The following is a 22987-nucleotide window of genomic DNA, read 5'->3' on the forward strand; positions in this document are numbered from 1 at the left end:
ATTTATGTTGGGATTACGGATGTAAACTCACCCTGAAGGACCACGCTGGGCTCCTCAACTCCTCCAATCTCCTCCTCAGCCAGACTGACTGACGCTGGTTGACATAAAACACCAAACATTAGCGATTCTTCATCCAAAACTTTTTAACAATATTTGTCTGATTTATGAGCGGTTGTGTTATGTTGGGATTACGGATGTAAACTCACCCTGAAGGACCACGCTGGGCTCCTCAACTCCTCCAATATCCTCCTCAGCCAGACTGACTGACGCTGGTTGACATAAAACACCAAACATTAGCGATTCTTCATCCAAAACAATTTAACAATATTTGTCTTATTAATGAGCAGTTGTGTTATGTTGGGATTACGGATGTAAACTCACCCTGAAGGACCACGCTGGGCTCCTCATCTCCTCCAATCTCCTCCTCGGTCAGACTGACTGACGCTGGTTGACATAAAACACCAAACATTAGCGATTCTTCATCCAAAACAATTTAACAATATTTGTCTGATTTATGAGCGGTTGTGTTATGTTGGGATTACGGATGTAAACTCACCCTGAAGGACCACGCTGGGCTCCTCAACTCCTCCAATCTCCTCCTCAGCCAGACTGACTGACGCTGGTTGACATAAAACACCAAACATTAGCGATTCTTCATCCAAAACAATTTAACAATATTTGTCTGATTTATGAGCGGTTGTGTTATGTTGGGATTACGGATGTAAACTCACCCTGAAGGACCACGCTGGGCTCCTCAACTCCTCCAATCTCCTCCTCAGCCAGACTGACTGACGCTGGTTGGATTTTCTCATCCCAATCCAGCTCTTCCTCGTGGTGGATAGTGACTGGATCCTCAACGGGATTCTCAATCGAGTCTGAGCCACAGTGCACCTGCACAACGGGCTCAGAAAGGACTGGATCCTGAATGCTGAGAATCTCCAGGTCACAGGTGGGAGTTTCCTGGTTTTCCTGAAACTCTGCAGTGACAAACACACAAGTTAAAGTCAATCAAAGATTATTCATGAAATAATCGACACTTAACGTTACATTCGTGAATCCTACACGATACTGAAAAATGGAGAAACTATAGTCAGTTCCAGTAGGACATCCTTGCAAACGCCATAAATAATATTCAACATAAAAGGTCAAATTGTTTGTTCTACATTATATAACAGAATTCAAAGGTTATGAAAGTTTGATTCAAACTACAGTTTTGTTTATGAAATAATTCGTCTTGATTCGTTTACTATTCGAGAAACGGGGAAATATTTATGAGTGAACTGAACCTAAACATTTGAACGGAAGTGTAACTACATAAAGTGATGATATGACTTACCGTCGGTGGGCTCCTCAGATGCCACATCGATTCCTTCAGTGGCCTGAACCACCGCACCTTTACTGAGGCTTTTCTTCCTTCTCCAGAACCTCTTCTTCTTCCTTCCTGCATCGCATTTACCGTTCGCGGTCGATGGTGCAGGTGTGCATTGTTGGTACACACCGCTCCGATCGTCAACGCTGGCGGTTTTAACGCATTTGCAAAATTCTTGACCCATTTCACCGTTAGCCGTAAACAAACAGTAAAGAAACGCCAAGTGCACTGAAGTAACTGTCAGCAAACGCAGCAGAAACAACAATAAGCTGAGCTCGTGCTGTCAACACACTATATAAGCCGAGACGCGCAGTTTACATTGTTACGTCGTTTTAGAACGTTTGTGGCCCAATGAGGTGTCAGTAGAAAACGTGAACTTGTTGCGCTAAGCTGAGCGCTCATTGGTCGGCTCGCTCAGTGACTGTTTTTGAGGAGAACGGCAAATCCTAGATTTCATTGAGTTGTGTTATTAATCTGTAACGATTACAGGTAAAACACTTATCATGTGATTCTTATGTGTGTTGCCGCGTTTATTAATGTCAATAAATAAAGTGTTTTAAAGACTAAGATTGTTGTCGTTTAAAAGCGCTTGTCTGTGTTCATACGTTACTAGACGCGGCCGCCATTTTGGCTCGCACCTGATTCTCAATATTGAAACGCCATTGAATACATTAAAGTGTTTTTAAAATGAAAATAAACATGAACGGTTGTCCGGGACAAGTGAATGTTTTGTATGGGCGAGTGAGAGAGAACCTGCCCGACCGGACATAATAATAACTGCTACGAAAAACTCGGTCTGTGTATTAATAGTAAGAATATGTGCATTAGACAGAGCTGCGTGTTTTTATGAATTGCGTTTGTGTGACAATAATCAATGGCGCACCGCATTGAGTCCATATAACTAGAAATGCTGCTCTGAGTGAATGAGGTGCAGTTTAACATACTACACGAGTGTCTGCGTCTGCACTGTATGATGATATAAACACATGAACTTCATCTCCAGTTGCTCTGAGAGTTTATCATCAAACACACACGAACTCAAGCGTCTTCCCGACGACCCGTCAAAATAAAAGTCCACCTCGACAAAAACGACTGCAATGTACTGTAGTATTTTCTCAATGACATTGTAGTAGCCTTGTAGTAAATGCAGTAAACACTGTAGTAAACTACAGTAATGTTAAAACACTAGAGTATCTAGGGATCTTACTGTAGTGAATAACAGTTATTTGGACACATATAACTCTTTTGGATCTAATTTATCCATATGTATGTAACATTAATGTCATTTGTAAGTTATCTGCCTATTCATGTGATGAACTGTCTTTTCATATTTTTATAACGATGACGTTTTATACTGTTTGGCCTCTGTAGCACCAGTGCTTTGTGTAAAAATGGTCAACACTGACACTAATAATAATTACCGCTTACATTTGTTCTATAGAAATCATTGAGAGTATTAACACATGTAGGCAGACCCAGCAGATAAAATGCTTATAAGCAAACTTGACCAATCAGGATCTGAAAAATTTTATTGACACTTCAAATGAAATATATTATTTTCATCTCTGGAGAGTTAATATTAGTGGATGATAAATGTAGTTTGCATCTGACACAAATATTTTCAAGTGTTAATGGAGTGTTGTGATGTTTTCATCTGCAGTTGGTGATCTTTCAGCTGCTGATGTAATTTATCTCGAATTCATAATGTTTTACTTAGAAATTCCTCTTTAAAGGAAGTTTGTCGTCTTCTGAAAAGAATCTCACTGACAGAGAAATTATGGAAATGATGTGTCAATATCTATAACCTGATTTAGATTGCCCCTTTTTAGGTTATTTTTATTTCTTGGGAATACATTTACATTAAGTCATTCAGCCGACGCTTTTATCCAAAGCAACTTATAGAGAGTTCAGGGACCAATAAGCGGTATGTCATACGGGAGCAATAATACAATAGATGCTAATACAAAATTACTTTCAATAAAATCTGCCAGACAAATACCTGTTGAGAGAAAGACAGAGGTTTTTTTTCTTCATTTGTCTGTCAAGTATTCACAGAAGAGATGGGTTGAATGTTGTGAGAGATGTGGTTGACCGGACCGTGTTAGGAAGAATGTTCCACCAGCAATGAGTTGTGAAGGAGAATGAGCAGGAAAGTGATTTACTGGCCTTATGAGAAGACAATACAAGACGCCGCTGGTTTGCTGAATGCAATTACTAACAATTAAACTGCAGTTGGTTTGTTTTGATTTAAGCCATAAAAATGTGTGAACTAACACAATAAAACACAAAAGGTAGTTATCGAATTTTGGTTCCTAACTGTGTTTATCTGAACATGTAATCTCAAGGTTGGACTACTGCAATGCTCTCCTTGCTGGTCTTCCTGCAAAGGCTATCAAACCCTTCAGCTGGTTCAGAATGCAGCAGCACGCCTCGTCTTCCAACAGCCCAAAAGGTTCATGTGACGCCCCTTTTCATCCCTCCACTGACTACCGGATGAAGCCCGATTTTAGATTCAAGTCACCGATGTTTGCCTACAGGACTATCACTGGATCTAAACCGGCATACTTTCACTCCCCCCTACACCCCATCAAGAACCCTGCGTTCAGCAAATGAGCGGCATCTTGTATTGTCTTCTCATAAGGGCAGTAAATCGCTTTGTTTCACAACTCATTCCTGGTGGAAAATTCTTCCTAACTCGGTCCAGTCAACCACATCTCTCACAATCTTCAAAAAACAACTTAAAACCCATCTCTTCTGTGAATACTTGACAGACAATAAAGAAAAGTACACCAACCCTCTCTCTTCTCTGAACAGGTAGTGGTCCAGCTTTTGTTGAAACTAGTAACTTTGTATTAGCACCTGATGTATTTTTGCTCTTTTATGACATATCGCTTATTGCTCCCCGAACTCTGTGTAAGTCGCTTTGGATAAAAGCTAAATGACTAAATGTAAATGTAAATGACTTTTTGTGACCTCTGCAGTATACAGAATATATTTGAAAGAATGTTGGTAACCAAATAACTTTTGACCCTGTTGACTTCCATTGTATGGCCACAAAACATGAGACATTTCTCAAAATAACTTATTTTGTTCTACAGAAATCACAACATGTTTTGAATGGTTTGATGGTGAATACAGAAATCATATATATTAATAATTATCCCTCTATGGATAGAATAACAAGTACCTTAAAAAAGCACAGATTTTACTTTATGCATCTCTTGTGACAACTAGCCCCGGTCTTATTTGTATATGGGTAGTTGAAAGACTAATATGCAAATTTCTCCTATGGTGTGAGATATATCTCTCTTGTTTTCTCTCTTCTATTTATCATTTTATATGACACATATAATTATTAATAACATAAAACAATGTAATATTAACAGTTTAAATGCCATTAAAACATTTAAATGCCATTAAAAAGCTGTAACAGTAAATAAGATGAGAAAGTATAAACAATATAAGGTATAAATACAAAGCCGAAATATATCAACTTAAACATGTGTAACTTGTAACCAAGGTTACGGCTTTTTTTAATTGACAAACATTGTCGCTTCACTACAAACTCGAGTAGATTTGATCCATTTGAACGCAGTTTGACGAGTTCAGTTTCCTCCATAATTTGAAGAAATGGATCACAGACATAAATATTTGACTGAGTCCAGGTAAAGTATCATCTACACATAATGAACAACATCCATGAAAGAGTCTTATTTTCATCTTTTTACTTTCAGAGGCTTATTTTGTCATGTGCGACTGACTCCCATTCACAGAAGTCCACGTAAGTGTGTGTTATAGATGTTGTGTGTGTGTATGAAATGCCTTCAATCAAACTTTACACCTGAAACTGTCTTTTTATTGATGGATTTATCGTTATGGCCTCAGCGAAGAGAGAAGACACAATCCGTCCGTCTGCCGCGGACCTGTGGAGGAGAAAACAGGCCGAGCGAGAGGTAAGAAGTGAGGATGTTTAACTTAACAGTCACTGTAAAGCTATTAACGGCTGATTCGACGCTTTATCGGGCTAAAGGTCATTTAATGCACTTCTAAACTGAATAAGCTAAAGTGTTAAATGCCTATGAGGGACATGCAGTAAGCACTGTGCTTCTGCAGTTGAAGCTTCCCCAAGTGTCCAGTAGAGGGCGCACTCAGCTTGAGCCTTTGCGCCCTCGGATGCTGCTCTCAGGTCTGGAGACATCCAGAGGTGAGTGAGCTTTACATACTGTAGGCACGCCCGCCGATAGGGGGGGACAAACGGGTCTGTTGTCCCGGGCCCAGGATAGGGGGGGGGCCCAGAACTGGGCCCTCATTAAATTATGGAATAATTTTAAAAAAATGTTTTAAAATAGGCATATTTGTGGAAAAAAAAATATATATTTGACTTGTATAAAGCTTTTTATTTGTTTTCTTCCTAATTGTCCTTAAAATAGTGGTCAAGAACCCCCCCACCCCCAACACAAAAATGGTTTGGCCACTGATCAAAACTTGAAGTTGTCAGTAGATTTGAAGTTCGGTACGCTCAAAATGTCCGGTCAGCACAAGTCCGGTGCTCAGAAAAGGAAAGAAAAGAGAAGAAGAGAAGAAGAAAATAGAGGCCTTAGAGATTTTCTAAACAAATATTTAAAAAAAGGTGGTGACGGTGAAGCTGGAACTAGTGAAGTCAATGAAGAGCAAGGTAAGAAACAGCGCAGCCAACGTTTACGAGCTTTGTAACGTAACCTAACAGCCCAGCTCTAATGTCAACGTCCGTTAGCTTGTAGAAAGCCTGACACAACACGTTATCTTTGACAGAAACAGTTGAGTTTGGTAGCTCCGACAGAGAGGATGAGACGGAGAGGAGAGAGATCCAGCTGCAGTCAGGTGACAGAGAGAGTGATGCGGGAGGGGCCCACAGCCCCGCAACGGAGGGACAGAGTCAGGTTACCGGTGAGAGAGAAGAGAGAGAGAGAGAGAGAGAGTCACAGTGATGCGGTAGGGGCCCGCTGCCCTGTCAGAGAGTCTGAGCAGGATGGATCAGAGACTGATCACACACCTAATTTCAGCGATCCTGCATTATGGCCAACTAGAATGACCGACTCTGATAGAGTGAACCTCGTACGTGTGATGGCAAAACGAACGCCTTTCTCAGAGAGGGCAAAGGAATTGCCAGCAGATGCAGAGGGTAGGGAATTCCCAAACTATTTGACATATTCCACATCCCACAATGGAAGGGAAAAAATCGATAGGGACTGGATAATATATAGCAGCTCAAAAAAGGCCTTATTTTGCTTACCATGCTTGCTGTTCTCCTTTGAAGTAGAGAAAAAGTCAACTAGTGCATTAAATTCCACAGATGGGATGAAAATATCGAATATAAAATACAGAAAGCTTTATGAGAGATTTCCAGAACATGAAAGAAACTGTGCACACAAACAGTGTTATTGGAAATGGAAGAACCTACAACATTCTGTCCTACAGACTTCTGGAATTGACAGCCAACAACAAAAATTGATGGAGACAGAAATCGAAAAAAACAAAGCACTACTGAAGCGGCTGCTGGATGTAACACTGTACTTAGCCTTCAGGAATCTGCCATTCAGGGGCAGCACAAATACACTAGATGAGCCAGACAATGGAAATTTCCTTGGCATAATTGAGCTGTTGGCAAAGTATGACAGTATCCTAAATGACCATCTACAAAACATTAGAGAGCATCGGCAACAGGGAAAGAGACTCCAAGCTCATTACCTTTCACCTGACAGCCAAAACAAATTTATTGAACTTTGTGCTCAGCGTGTCCTAAACACCATTTTGAGGGAAAGGCAAGAAACAACATTCTATTCCATAATGTGTGATGCAACCCCAGATGTGTCTAATTTGGAGCAAAATGTACTGTTGCTGAGGTACGTCAGTCAAACTTCCCCTGAGAGTGGGTGGGAAATAAATGAATGGTTCCTTGAATTTAAGGACTTTTCAAAAAAGACAGGAGAGGAAATCGCCACAATGGTGGAACAATCGCTAGGTGAACATGGGATAGATATAGCTGATTGCAGGGGTCAGTGCTATGATAATGGAGCTAACATGGCAGGAAAAGTGAAAGGAGTGCAAGCTCGAATACTGAATAAAAATCCCTTGGCCACATACTCACCATGTGCATCTCACACGTTAAACCTAGTTGGTGTCCATGCAGCCCAGGCCTGCCCAGAAATAGACATATTCTTTGGCTTTATCAATCAGCTGTACAAACTATTCAATGGCAGCCCTCACCGATGGGAAATCTTACAAAGAGTTTTGGGTTGTTCTCTGCACAGCTTGTCTGACACACGATGGAGTGCGCGGATAAAGGCAGTGCGCCCAGTGGCAAAACATTTGCCCGGTGTGATCCAGGCTTTAGACACCTTTATCACTACAGGTAACCTCACCAGTGAAGCCAAAGCTGAAGCACAGGGTCTAAAGACCTACTTTCAGTCCTTTAATGCAGTTTTGCTCCTCACCTTTTGGGTCAAGGTGTTACAATGCATAGAGGATCGAAACCTTACCAGCCAGTCATCAACCATCTCACTTGATGTGCACGCTGTCAATATAAAGGAACTGGAGGAGGAGATTGGCTGCATGCGTGCATCATGGGATAGTTTTCTGACAGAGGCAACTGCTGTTGCCACGTCCATGGGCATCAAATCCCAGTTAGAAATGAGACAGAGAAAGAGGAAGCGTTTCTTTGATGAGTCAGAAAAGCAAGGGACAGAGGAGCAAAGCCCAGAGACCCTATTCAGAGATAGTGTGTTTCATGTTGCATTGGACAGCATAATCTCTCAACTACATGTCCGGTTCTCATCAATGCAGCAGATATGTGACGAGTTCTGCGTCCTGTGGAAATTCAGAGATATGCCACAGGACAGCATCAGTGCATCATGCTCAAAGCTCTCTGAGAAATATAAGAATGACCTCACAGAGTCCCTTGAAGACCAAATTCAGCACTTAAAGAAAATATATGGTGCAACTTTTGAAGACGGTCTTGGACCTCTGGACCTACTTAATGCCATATACACAATGGGACTACAGAGCATTTATGGAGACCTGTGTGTCCTGCTGCGTATTTTCCTGTCTCTGCCTGTGACTGTGGCTGGAGGTGAGCGGGCCTTCAGTAAAATGAAGATAATAAAAAACTACTTGCGCTCTAACATGTCACAGGAGAGGCTCAATGGTTTGGCAATGCTCTCCATAGAGCGTCAACTTGCCAAGAAACTGGACTTTAAAGACATCATAGATGATTTTGCCACAAGGAAAGTTCGGCGCATGGCATTTGGAGTTCAAATCTAAACATGTCACACCAGCAGTACCCTAAAATACAATGGTAAATATTCATTTATTTCCTGCTAGAGTCAGAATTCCAATACATATGAAGACTGTATTTGGCAACAGCTTGTGTAGTTTGTCAATGTTACCCGTTATTGTCAATGCCTGTCACTTGTCTTTTGCAGAGAAAGGTGTGAGGAGAGGAGAGGAAGAGCAGAAGAGAGGAAGAGGAGAGGAACATGAGAGGGAGAGCAGAGGAGAGGAAGAGCAGAGGAGAGGAACATGAGAGGAAGGGCAGAGGAGAGGAACATGAGAGGAAGGGCAGAGGAGAGGAACAGGAGAGGAAGAGCAGAGGAGAGGAACATGAGAGGAGAGGAACAGCAGAGGAGAGGAACAGCAGAGGAGAGGAACATGAGAGGAAGAGCAGAGGACAGGGAGAGCAGAGGAGAGGAAGAGCAAGGGAAAAGGAGAGATCTGGGCACGGGGGGGCCCATCTAAGATTATCTTGTCCCGGGCCCAGGCAAGACTGTCAGCTGGCCTGACTGTAGGAGAGATAATAGGATCAATAAACCTTTCACATCACAGAACCTCAAATGATCTAAAGTCTTCACGTCAAGTCTTCATGGACTCTTTAGAAGTCTAATGCTCGCTTGCTGCAAATAGACATTTTATTTAATTGTCTTTTTCTGGCTTGTTTGCAGTGTCACTTCCCAATCTGCAGTGTTTCCAACCGTCCAGACCTGCTCAACCTCGTCCACCAAAGGCAGCGCCGAGGCGACCCCTCAGGACTGAAGTATGTACCTCTAGGTGCCCAAACACCTGCGCATGTCACTATCAATGTTCATTTGGATTGGATTCAATTTATTGTCATTACACACACACAAGTACAGTGTAACGAAATGTATTTGATTTCAGTTTGTCTCTGAGGTTTCAGATCTGAATGTAACGGTTGTTCATGTTTTCACTGCTATAACAGCGACAGTGTTTCATATCTTTTTCATATTTGTGTCTGCAGACAGGCATGGACTTTGGGATTTGGGAACAGCCGGGGTTTCCCAAGAAATGGTGCCAGATGAAGTAAAACCCAACTAATTTAATGTGCAACAATAAATGAAATATGTGCAACAGAAAATGAAATCTGTGCAACAGAAAATGAAATATGTGCAACAGAAAATGAAATATGTGCAACAGAAAAAGAAATATGTGCAACAGAAAAATAAATAAGTTCAACAGAAAATGAAATATGTACAACAGAAAATGAAATATGTGCAACAGAAAATGAAATATGTGTAACAGAAAATGAAATATGTGCAACAGAAAATGAAATATGTGCAACAGAAAATGAAATATGTGCAACAGAAAATGAAATATGTGCAACAGAAAATGAAATATGTGTAACAGAAAATGAAATATGTGCAACAGAAAATGAAATATGTGCAACAGAAAAAGAAATATGTGCAACAGAAAATGAAATATGTGCAACAGAAAATGAAATATGTGCAACAGAAAAAGAAATATGTGCAACAGAAAAATGAAATATGTGCAACAGAAAAAGAAATATGTGCAACAGAAAATGAAATATGTGCAACAGAAAATGAAATATGTGCAACAGAAAAATGAAATATGTGCAACAGAAAAATGAAATATGTGCAACAGAAAAAGAAATATGTGCAACAGAAAAAGAAATATGTGCAACAGAAAAAGAAATATGTGCAACAGAAAAATGAAATATGTGCAACAGAAAAAGAAATATGTGCAACAGAAAAAGAAATATGTGCAACAGAAAAATGAAATATGTGCAACAGAAAAAGAAATATGTGCAACAGAAAAATGAAATATGTGCAACAGAAAAAGAAATATGTGCAACAGAAAAAGAAATATGTGTAACAGAAAAATGAAATATGTGCACCAGAAAAATGAAATATGTGCAACAGAAAAATGAAATATGTGTAACAGAAAAATGATATATGTGTAACAGAAAATGAAATATGTGAAACAGAAAAATGAAATATGTGTAACAGAAAAATGAAATATGTGTAACAGAAAAATGAAATATGTGCAGCAGAAAATTGAAATATGTGAAACAGAGAAACGACTACAGTATGAGAAACAGAAAACTATTATATGTATTTTTTCAGTTGTTTTTGTTGATTTCTTCCAAATAAAAATGTGACTTATACACTAGTAATGTGTTTTATTTAACAATATTGTCTGGTTACCAAGTTCCAACTTCCCTCAATGAAAAACGAAGAAAGTCATACAGGTTTATAATGACGGAAGAACTTTACACCCTTCAGCACAACAAATAGTTTTCAATAATTTCAAGTTTAATGCTAAGATGCTGCCATGCCTTTTTATATAAATGTAAAAATGATACAAAGTAAGAGAACAGACTGTATTTCTTCATAAGTTTATTCAGTTGACTTGAAAAGGTTGGAGGCAGAACTCGAGCACTTCAGATAAAAACAGGTACACTCTGTTTTTAAGCTTCAAAACACACTCATTTCAACATCACATCAGATCTGTCATCTCTCAGATATACAAAACAAGCCTACACTCCAAAAAGGCTGGAAAAGAAGAAATGGTTCATACAGTATAAGGCCGATACACATTGAGACATTAAGGAGCGGTTAAGGAAGTCTCCACAATAAAAAAGTGTAAATGTTTCACGTATTTTCCATAGTAACAGATTCATATGTGATGACAGCGTGTGTCAGGCTTCGGGACTAGCACTTGTCTGTTTCGTCTAGTGGTGTGTGTGTGAATGTTCATGTTTGTTAGGATTGCTTTGACAGCCGCGCATTCTATCTGCGTGTTATGTGCCACACCTGCCGCCTCATTACTGCATGCATTTAGTTCATTGTTCGCACCTGGTGTTCATTTAGTCTGCCCTATTTAATCCTCACCTATTCACACTCCCTTTGTGCGATCGTTGTACTCAGTTCACAAACCCTGATTCTGTAGTCCAGTTAAATGTATTCTTGTCTTTTCCTGTCCTGTCTATTCGGATTATCGCGTCAAGCCCGAAGTGCTGGATACCTTGTCGACTGTGTGCGTGTCGTGTTGTGGATTACCTTTATCTTCATTTTCCCTTGTTAGCTCAGTCTTCCCCTAATCTACTGGATTTACTCCTGCCACCCCTGCGTCACCCATAGTGGACATCGCCGCCTCCGAGAGGATTGCCGACGCTGCGCTCAGCTGTCTCCCCACTCGCTACTGCTGTCTTCGGCACACACGGGGTCTCGTTGAGGCTGCTTGGACGAGCGCTTCCTACGTGGGTCTACGCCGCCCACTGTTGTCCCCCAGCTGCTTCACTCGGGAGAACAGACTGCACACAAGACTTCCAACGTCGTTGGCTGGTGGCTCTGTCTTCGCTGCTGCTGTTGCCTGCTATCACTGGGTGGTCCTTCGAACTGGACGGACGTTCGCTTTTCCATCGGCTAGCGCTGCCGTACACTGGGTCTCCCAGTTGGCCTTGCAGTCAGCCCCAACGTCCGGACCATTAGTCATCTCCAACTCTGTTGGTCTATCCCAGTTTCTCTCTGTCATAGTTCAATAAATACCCCTGTTACCCCTGTAATTGAATCCGTGTATTTTTCTGCCCTGACTAAACCGTGACAGCGTGAGGAAGAAATGAACAATTCTTTTAGTCAGATTTTTGTGAAACATGCAATTCAGCTCTTGCATCTATTGGCCGTGTCTAATGTTATTGCAGTTGTCATAAAGCTGAATTGCGTTACTTGTCTATATCAAAGTCAAATCAAGTATCAGTACGATGTCATTGTACCATGAAAAACAATGGACACTAAGTTACTACGATCCACTGAGTCGAGGTGAATTTTAAAGGCAGCCTGATCTTCAGTCACAACATTACAATTTGCAGATGTTATTACATCAGTGAGTTCAGTCTGAATCAAGATAACGCAACTGTTTCATTCAAAGCCAAACCGTGTGTTTGTTCAGTGCATTCATGCAGTGCAATGTTTTGGAGACAGATGGAAGACGTTGTTGGGTAGCCCTCCGTTATTTGAAGATGTTATAGTTTTCTAACCTGTAGGATGTGCAATATTACATCCCATGAGAGGCGAGTGTGTCTAAAGTGATAGACAGAACAGACAAACAACTTCTTGTCAATAAGAAACACATGCGTGGCTTTAACTTGCATCTTTAAGTGAATTTGGATAATCTGGATCCCGAAGGCCTTCATGTATAACAGCAAAGGTGCCAAGATGTGCGATGCGGGTGATTCTATCTCTGGATTGTTTTGCAATATTGTTTTTCATTTATTATTCATCTCTTATTGGTCGAATAAACAGACAGTCTCACCTCAAACTCCTATCACGCTTGAGCCAGAAGGCTTTAAATCTAAATCTATCTGATGACGAAAGCATTTCAATACTTCACCTTTAAAAGTTGACTTGTTTGCTCAGCTGCTGAATCTATGAATGTAATATGAATCCAAACTCATAGCAACTCAAAATTCATTTTAAGTGTAAAGTTTATGACAAATGATGTGTAAACACCCTGTTAAGTATCAAAAGGATACCGGACACGGTACATTTAAAGTGAGTTTTTGTAATGAACTGCTCTCAAAATCTGCAATAATGCAATTTTTTGCTATAATTTAATTATGAGTTGACTTAGAATAAAGAAATGTAGAAATCATGGTTTTTGTTTCTTGTCTTGTAATCTTGTTAGACCCCGCCCACTTTTCTGGAACGCCATCCTTCACTTCCCTGCAACATATAAGGTGTTATTCACCCAATTCTTTCGTCAATCTACTGTGATTGTTAAATATGAGCTTACCCTGAACAGCATCCGTTGAGGACAGGTTTGGGGGGCTCGGTGGTCTCTTTTTCAGTGAGAGAGCTGCAGACAATGTCTGGCTGATTGGTTGCTTTAGGCTTTGTGACAGAATCTGAGATCTGTCGGGCCACAGCTGGCTCTCGGCCCGAGTCTGAGCTGGTTCTAGATCCGCGCTCGCTGCCTGATAGAGAGCTGCTGCCCGGCACGTCTGAGTCTTTTCCGTAGTCAGAGCTGTGCCGACCGTTCAGACTGTTGGATGAGGAAACTTTACTCAGCTGGCCATCATCTACTGAGCAAGAGATACATGACGGTTAATATTCATAAATCACTTTTCAGCTGTTTTTACCAACTAAACCTTTTGAGAAGCGTATTTGGATACTTTGCAAACATACACTTTGAATTACAAATGAACATAAGTGAATTAACACATACGAGTTGCGTATAACTCCAAACCTTAAGTTTCAGGATCACAGGCCTGTTTGCAAGCTATAGAGGTACAGAAATATAAAGTAACTAATCAGGTATGTGAAGGAAAGTGAAATATTCAGACCCAGTGTTGCACAAGTAGTAAATAGAGCAAAAGAAACTGAGAACAGACGAATAATTGAGGGGTCATCTGCAACATCACGGCAGAGGCAAACAGAAATAAATCCTCGGATAAAGGAGATTAATGAAAAAACGCTGATTGTGGGTAAAACCAACTTTGTTGCTTTCATCTGTAAGACTGTCAATGTGGCAATACAACAAAAGAATAAAAGTGATAGAATCAAGACAATAGTACAGGCAGCCATAGAGATACTGAAGATTACGGAAGTCACAGCTGAACTGATTCATGAGATGTTGAACACGACTAATTATGATGGAGTGTCTCAAGGTGATTCGCCTCATTATGGTACTTCAAATCCTCCACTGGAATGCTAGAAGTTTAACTGCAAATGGACAAGAGTTCAAGAAGGTTGTAACTGACATGGAAGCTAGACCTGATGTTATGTGTATTCAAGAAACTTGGTTAAGACCACATTTGGATTTTGTCATACCAGGTTATAGTTCGGTTAGATGTGACAGAATTGGAAAACAAGGTGGAGGATGTGTAACATTTATTAAGGATACTTAAGAGTAACTGTCCCTAATGAGAATGAATGTGTAGTAATAGAAATGTGTAGTCCCAGAGGAAATATAAAAAAAATTATAATCCGTGCCAGAAATTATCAATGTAAACATTCCAGGAGATCTCAGAAAGTATTGATAGAAGAGAAATATGGTGTGGAGACTTTAACGCTCACAATACTATGTGGGGAAGTGACCATACAGACAATAATGGAGAAGTGGTTGAAGAACTAATTGAGGAGAGATCACTTGTTTGTCTTAATGATGGAAGAGGTACCGGGGTTAATGTTACAAGTCATTCAGTTTCATGTATAGACCTTACTTTAGTCTCTGTACATACGAGTCATTTATGTGAATGGAATGTAAAGAATGATACCAACTTAGGGAGTGATCATTTTCCAATATTGTGTACCATGAACTTTCATATGTATGTTCAGGAGGGTTATGTGATAGAGAGATGGTGTTTTCCTAAAGCTGAATGGGAAAAATTCTGAGAACTTTGTATTGAGTATACTGAAAGAATAGGGTGATGTAAATAGTCGTGCAATAGCAGTGACTTCCATGATCATTAGTGCTGCAACAACATGCATCCCCAAAAGTACAAAGAATGAGAAAATAGTTCCATGGTGGAATGATGAATGTAAAAATGCTATAAGAGACAGAAATCGTGCATTCAGACATTTACGAAAGAATTTGAATCAAGATATTTGACTATCAAAGAAAGAGAGCTATGGTACGGAAAATAATTCAGGCATCCAAGAAGAATGCATGGAGACAATTCTGCTCCTACATTGGTAGAGAAATTAAATTGGGTGACATTTGGGCAATGATCGAAAAGATGAGCGGGAAAAGAAAATGAGTTAAAATCCCAGTGCTGATAGATGGAGAACATTTGGCAATTACAAATAAGGAAAAAAGCTAATAGGCAAGAAGTTTGCAAGTGTACATAGTGGGAGTCATTTAGATGAAATACCTAAACAACAGAAAAAGGATATTTTAAGAACAAAAAGTGATGTAACCAATTATAAAGAGAGTGAGGAATCGTCACTTGATATGGACTTTTCATTACAGGAGTTTAGATTGGCCCTAGAGGGAAGAGGATATACAGCTCCAGGACAAGATCAACTATGCTATGCTATGTTTAGACGATAACCAAATGAAGTCTTGGAAATTATACTTGTAAGATTATTACTGTGTCTAGGTATACAGCATTTATGAGTTGAAGGGTCTAGTCGACGGAGCAATCAGAGGAAACGGATCCGGGGACCAAGAATGACACTGACTTTGAGTGAACTACACTTCTGTGTCTAAGTTTACAAAAAAGATGACTAGTGCCCGTCACCCCTGTCAGGGTATGGACCGCCAACAACAGCTCTCCAGAGTCCCCTGTCCTGGGCCATTTTTTCTAACTGACTCCAGTTGTAGCCCATCTTGGTGGTGTCGGCCTCGATCTCGCGTCACCAGGTGTTTCTTGGGCTGCCTCTTTTCCTCTTTCCCTGGGGGTTCCAATTCAGCGCTTGCCGGGTAACGGTAGGTGCTGGCTTGCGTAGGGCGTTCCCTATCAATCCCCATCTCCTCTTCCTGATTTTTTCTTCAGCAGGAAGCTGGCGGGTCCTTTCCCAAAGGTCGGCGTTACTGATGGTGTCGGGCCAGCGTATCTGGAGAATCCTCCTGAGGCAACTGTTTGTGAAGGTCTGGACTTTCCTGATGGTGGTCTTGGTTGTCCTCCATGTCTCTGCTCCATACAGCAAGACCGACTTCACAATGGAGTTGAACAAACGGATCTTGATGGTCAAGGACATTTCTCTCGAGGTCCAAACCTTCTTGAGCTGGATGAAGGCGGCTCTTGCTTTGCTGATCCTTGCCTTTACGTCCACGTCTGTGCCGCCCTGCTGGTCTATGATGCTACCGAGGTAGGTGAAGGACTGCACTTCCTTCCAGGGGACTTCCGTTCAGGGTGACTGGTTCGGTACTGGAGGAGTTTATCTTCAGTATCTTTGTCTTGTCCTTGTGGATGTTGAGGCCGACTTCCGACGATGTGGCTGCCACTACTCTTGTCTTCTCTTGCATCTGCTGTCGGCTACAGGAAAGAAGAGCAATGTCGTCAGCGAAGTCCAGATCATTAAGCTTGTTCCACAAAGTCCACTGTATTCCGTTCCTACGATCGCTGTTTGACGCCTTCATGATCCAGTCGATGGCGAGGAGGAAGAGGAAAGGCGACAGCAAGCACCCTTGTCGGACAGCAGTTCGCACCTGGAAGTTGTCTGATCAGGTTGACCATCTTGGCTGGGATGCCGTAGTGCCGGAGGAGCTTCCAGAGGGTCTCCCGATCCACGCTGTCGAACGCCTTCTCATAATCGACAAATTTTATATACAACGGCGAATTCCATTCCAGGGACTGCTCGACTATGATGCGGAGCGTGGCAATCTGGTCCGTGCAGGATCTGTTCTGCCGAAAGCCAGCCTGCTCGTCTAGTAACTGTGAATCAACTGTATCCCTCATTCTCTCAAAGAGGACCCGGTTAAAGACCTTCCCAGGCACGGATAGGAGTGTGATGCCCCTGTAATTATTACAGTTGCTGAGGTCACCTTTCTTAGGAAGCTTGATCAGGTAACCTACCTTCCAGGCTACCGGAACATATTCTTCCTCCCAGATCCTCTCAAAGAGGGGGTACAGGATCTCCACTGAGTCCAGGTATGCTTTTAACGCTTCTGCTGGTATATCGTCCGGTCCCGTGTGTTGGTCTGTTCAGAAGTACCTCAAAGTGTTCAGCCCATCTGTTCAACTGCTGGTCTAGACTTTTAATGGTGTTCACCTGCTTGTCCTTAACAGGTCTTTCTGGCTTGCTGAACTTTCTGCAGAGTCGCTTGGTGGTGTCGTACAGCTGTTTCATATTGCCGCTGTACGCTGCCTGCACCGCTTCAGCTGCCAGTCCGTCCACGTAGGCCCTCTTATCCTTCTTGATGTTTCTCTTCACTTATCTATTGGCTGCTGTGTAGTCTCCTTGGGCCTTGGCTGCTCTGGTTCAGCTGTTGTTAACTGCTCCCTTTCTCTTCTTTCTCTCATCCATCTTGGCCAAGGTCTCTGCTGTGATCCACTCTTTCTGTTGATGTTTCTTTGGCCCCACTACTTCTTGGCATGTTGCTCTTAGTGTCTCTTTCACTTTCTGCCACCTGGTGGGTGCACTGTCCTCCTCTTCTTCAAATAGTTCCTGAAGCGCTTCGAACCTATTCTTTAGCGCCAAACTAAACTGTTATTTTGTCATGGGGTCTTTTAGTAGGCTGACGTTGTACTTTGTTTTTCTGCCTGATGCGTCTATTTGGTTCCTATTCAGCTTCAGCTTCAGTCTTGCCACCACCAAGTGGTGCTGTCTGGAGATACCCATGTGCTCTTGTGGATCCACTTGTGCGGAAAGATGCTGCTTCAGATGACCAGGTTGTAGAGTGCACATAGGTCTGCAAATCTCTCTCCATTTTCATTCATTACTCCTAGGGCGTGAGTGTCCATGACTTGTTTGTATCCGGTGCTGTCAGACCCAATCTTAGCATTGATATCTCCCATGAGGATAGTGATGTCCTTGTCTGGATAGGTCTCGAGGATCTTCTGCAGTCTGCTATAGAACTGGTCTTTCTCATTTTCTTCACTATCATTCGTTGGAGCGTAGCACTTGATGAGGTTTATCTTGATCTTCTTCATCTTGGTACGGAAGGATGCTGTGATGATCCTGGGGCTGTGCGCCTCCTATCCAGTCAGTGCCCTCTGCAACTTTTTAGACAACATGAAGCCCAGTCCCTGCGTGTGAGGTGCATCGCTTTCTTCATGCCCTGAGTACAGCAACAGCTCTCCTGTCCTCAGTCGTCTTTGTCCAGCTTGGGTCCACCGTGTCTCACTGATCTAACACAGTCAGGTCATTGTTCCTCATCTCCGCTGCTACCTGCGCCGTCTTTCCTGACTGGTAAATGGTCCTAAAATTCCATGTGCCGATGGTGGTTCTCCTGGTTGACAGAAGGGTAGTTGGCTCTGAGGTTCCCTTTCGGCTTTCACCACCCAGCCACCCAGTACCTTCTTCTCACCACCCAGGCACCCAGTACCTTCCTCACCCTGGATAAGGTTTTCTCTTTCTTCTGTAGTTGACATTTCTGTAGCGTTATTTTTTTTTGCCAGGTGGGGGTGCTAACCTCCTCCTTTTTCAGCAGGGCTTGGGACCGTCCTTGGCGGTATTGTTCAAAATCGGGTGCGTATAGATTCAACAATTTGGGCCTTAGTGCACTTCAGGGGAATTAACGGGGTCAGCACTGTTGACTCAATGGGCCATCTATCTTCTTGCTTCGGGTGGCCCCCACCTCACGAAAGGTAGTTCTTTCCTTAGCGTAGTCAGTGCTTCACCCACTCTAAAATGCAGTAAGGTGAATCCCCTTTTGAGATTCTATTATAAATTGGAGCTTGCCTGCTCTCCTGAAGAACACGACTTTAAGTAGTGTGGTAGTCTGTCAGAACTCCTGTCCTGGTAATGGCAATCACAGTCGCTGGTCCGTGGTACTTTGGTTCTCCAACCTTGGAAGGCTTTACCTTACCTTGGAAACACTCTTTGTCCTGGAACAAAACTATGAGTAGGGTTTTCTGATGGCAGAGGGAGACAAAGAGAAACATCAGCACATATAGAATTTAGCTTTTCAATTGGGCAAGTCACGAAGTCCCTGTTTAATAAGATATGGAGAGAAGGAGTAATACCTGATAGTTGGAAAAGTGCTTTGAAAAGTTACCTTTTGGTAAACCAGGTAAAGATACAACTAATGCAGGAAACTATAGACATATAGCTTTAACTGTCATGATTCCGCTATCATGTCATGTTTATTCTTGGTCTTGCAGCGGAGTCATGGCATAGCCTTAGGTTTTGTGTGAAAAAAGACATGGTTATGTTTTGATTCTGACATGCCATGTGCTTTCTCGTGTCTCGTCAGTGTTTCCCGCCCTTTTGTCTCGTTAGCCTTCCCATTAGTGTTTCATTACCTTAACCTGCCCCTTAGTAATTATCCTGTGTTTGTTCCCCTATTTAATGCCCTCTTGTCTATTGTCTTGTGCTCGTTCGTTGTACTTGTATGCCTATACTGGTTACCTTGTCATTGAAGCCTTGTCTAGTGTCCTTGAAGCCTTGTCCTGTAATATACTTAAGTTTATTCTAGTCTTTGAGTGTTCGTTTAGTCTTGGTATTTTGTAGTTAGTGTTCTTGTCAAGTGTCTTTAGTTCTTATCAGTTTATCGTGTCCCCTGTTCTTGTTTTGTTACCCCATCGTGGGTGTTTGCTTTCTGTTTTTGTATATTAAAATCCTGTTACCCCTTATCCCCGCTGCCTGCGCTTGGGTTCTTCATTCACGTTCCTGACATTAACATTACATCTGTGTAAATGGATGGAAAAGATCAATATTAATAGATTGTCATATTATTTAGAGCAAAGAGGATTGCTAAACAACTATCAAAGTGGATTTCGTTAAGGAAGATCTACAGTAGATGCTTTGGTTAAAGTTAGCAACGAGGCAGAAAAGGCGGTTAGTATGAAAGTGATCATGGCTATAATATATTTTGATATTGAGAAAGCTTATGATTCAATGTGGAGAGAAGGGCTATTGATAAAAAATGCATGAAATGGGTATTGGCGGAAGGCTATACAACTGGGTATTAGACATCCTGTCTAACCGAACATTCCATGTAAAGGTTGGTGATGCTGTGTCAGAGTATTTTGATATTGTAAATGGTATTCCTCAAGGGAGCGCTATAAGCCCTATTCTGTTTAATATCATGATAAATTATATTTTTATTAATATTGGTAGAGATATTGGGTCATCACTTTATGCAGATGATGGTGCTATATGGAAAAAAGAGGGAAAAACATTAGACATGTGACCAATAGCATACAGAGTGCTATATTAAAAGTTGAAAGATGGTCATATGACTGGGGGTTTAAGATGTCAGTCGAAAAGTCCTGCGACATGTTATTTACCAGAAAGAGAAGGATTAACGTGCAGCGGAAATTGTATGGACGAAATATGGAAAGAGTGAAAGTATCTGGGATTGCATACATACCTGAGTTTGAGATATTTGTATTTGTAAAAGAATCAATGATAAAGGATCTGCAAATTGTAATGTTGTGACTGAAGATCAGGCTGCCTTTAAAATTCACCTCGACTCAGTGGATCGTAGTAACTTAGTGTCCATTGTTTTTCATGGTACAATCACATCGTACTGATACTTGATTTGACTTTGATATCGACAAGTAACGCAATTCAGCTTTATGACAACTGCAATAAAATTTGACACGGCCAATAGATGCAAGAGCTGAATTGCATGTTTCACAAAAATCTGACTAAAAGAATTGTTCATTTCTTCCTCACGCTGTCATCACATATGAATCTGTTACTATGGAAAATACGTGAAACATTTACACTTTTTTATTGTGGAGACTTCCTTAACCGCTCCTTAATGTCTCAATGTGTATCGGCCTTATACTGTATGAACCATTTCTTCTTTTCCAGCCTTTTTGGAGTGTAGGCTTGTTTTGTATATCTGAGAGATGACAGATCTGATGTGATGTTGAAATGAGTGTGTTTTGAAGCTTAAAAACAGAGTGTACCTGTTTTTATCTGAAGTGCTCGAGTTCTGCCTCCAACCTTTTCAAGTCAACTGAATAAACTTATGAAGAAATACAGTCTGTTCTCTTACTTTGTATCATTTTTACATTTATATAAAAAGGCATGGCAGCATCTTAGCATTAAACTTGAAATTATTGAAAACTATTTGTTGTGCTGAAGGGTGTAAAGTTCCTCCGTCATTATAAACCTGTATGACTTTCTTCTTTTTTCATTGAAGGAAGTTGGAACTTGGTAACCAGACAATATTGTTAAATAAAACACATTAATAGTGTATAAGTCACATTTTTATTTGGAAGAAATCAACAAAAACAACTGAAAAAATACATATAATAGTTTCCTGTTTCTCATACTGTAGTCATTTTTCTGTTTCACATATTTCAATTTTCTGTTGCACATATTTCATTTTTCTGTTACACATATTTCTTTTTCTGTTGCACATATTTCATTTTTCTGTTACTCATATTTATTTTTCTGTTACACATATTTCTTTTTCTGTTTCACATATTTCATTTTTCTGTTGCACATATTTCTTTTTCTGTTGCACATATTTATTTTTCTGTTGCACATATTTATTTTTCTGTTGCACATATTTCATTTTTCTGTTACACATATTTCATTTTTCTGTTACACATATTTATTTTTCTGTTGCACATATTTCATTTTTCTGTTACACATATTTCCTTTTCTGTTACACATATTTCATTTATCTGTTACACATATTTCATTTTTCTGTTACACATATTTATTTTTCTGTTGCACATATTTCATTTTTCTGTTACACATATTTCCTTTTCTGTTACACATATTTCATTTTTCTGTTGCACATGTTTCATTTTTCTGTTACACATATTTCATTTTTCTGTTGCACATATTTCATTTTTCTGTTTCACATATTTCATTTTTCTGTTACACATATTTATTTTTCTGTTGCACATATTTCATTTTTCTGTTACACATATTTCCTTTTCTGTTACACATATTTCATTTTTCTGTTACACATATTTCATTTTTCTGTTACACATATTTCATTTTTCTGTTGCACATATTTCATTTTTCTGTTTCACATATTTCTTTTTCTGTTACACATATTTCCTTTTCTGTTACACATATTTCATTTTCTGTTACACATATTTCATTTTTCTGTTACACATATTTCCTTTTCTGTTACACATATTTCATTTTTCTGTTGCACATATTTCATTTTTCTGTTACACATATTTCATTTTTCTGTTACACATATTTATTTTTCTGTTGCACATATTTATTTTTCTGTTGCACATATTTCATTTTTCTGTTGCACATATTTCATTTTTCTGTTGCACATATTTCATTTTTCTGTTGCACATATTTCATTTTTCTGTTGCACATATTTCTTTTTTCTGTTGCACATATTTCTTTTTCTGTTGCACATATTTCATTTTCTGTTGCACATATTTCTTTTTCTGTTTCACATATTTCTTTTTCTGTTTCACATATTTCTTTTTCTGTTGCACATATTTCATTTTTTTGTTGCACATATTTCTTTTTCTGTTGCACATATTTCATTTATTGTTGCACATTAAATTAGTTGGGTCTTACTTCATCTGGCACCATTTCTTGGGAAACCCCGGCTGTTCCCAAATCCCAAAGTCCATGCCTGTCTGCAGACACAAATATGAAAAAGATATGAAACACTGTCGCTGTTATAGCAGTGAAAACATGAACAACCGTTACATTCAGATCTGAAACCTCAGAGACAAACTGAAATCAAATATATTTCGTTACACTGTACTTGTATGTGTGT

Source organism: Barbatula barbatula (genome assembly GCF_947034865.1).
Source record: "Barbatula barbatula genome assembly, chromosome: 18".
Classification (NCBI taxonomy): domain Eukaryota; kingdom Metazoa; phylum Chordata; class Actinopteri; order Cypriniformes; family Nemacheilidae; genus Barbatula; species Barbatula barbatula.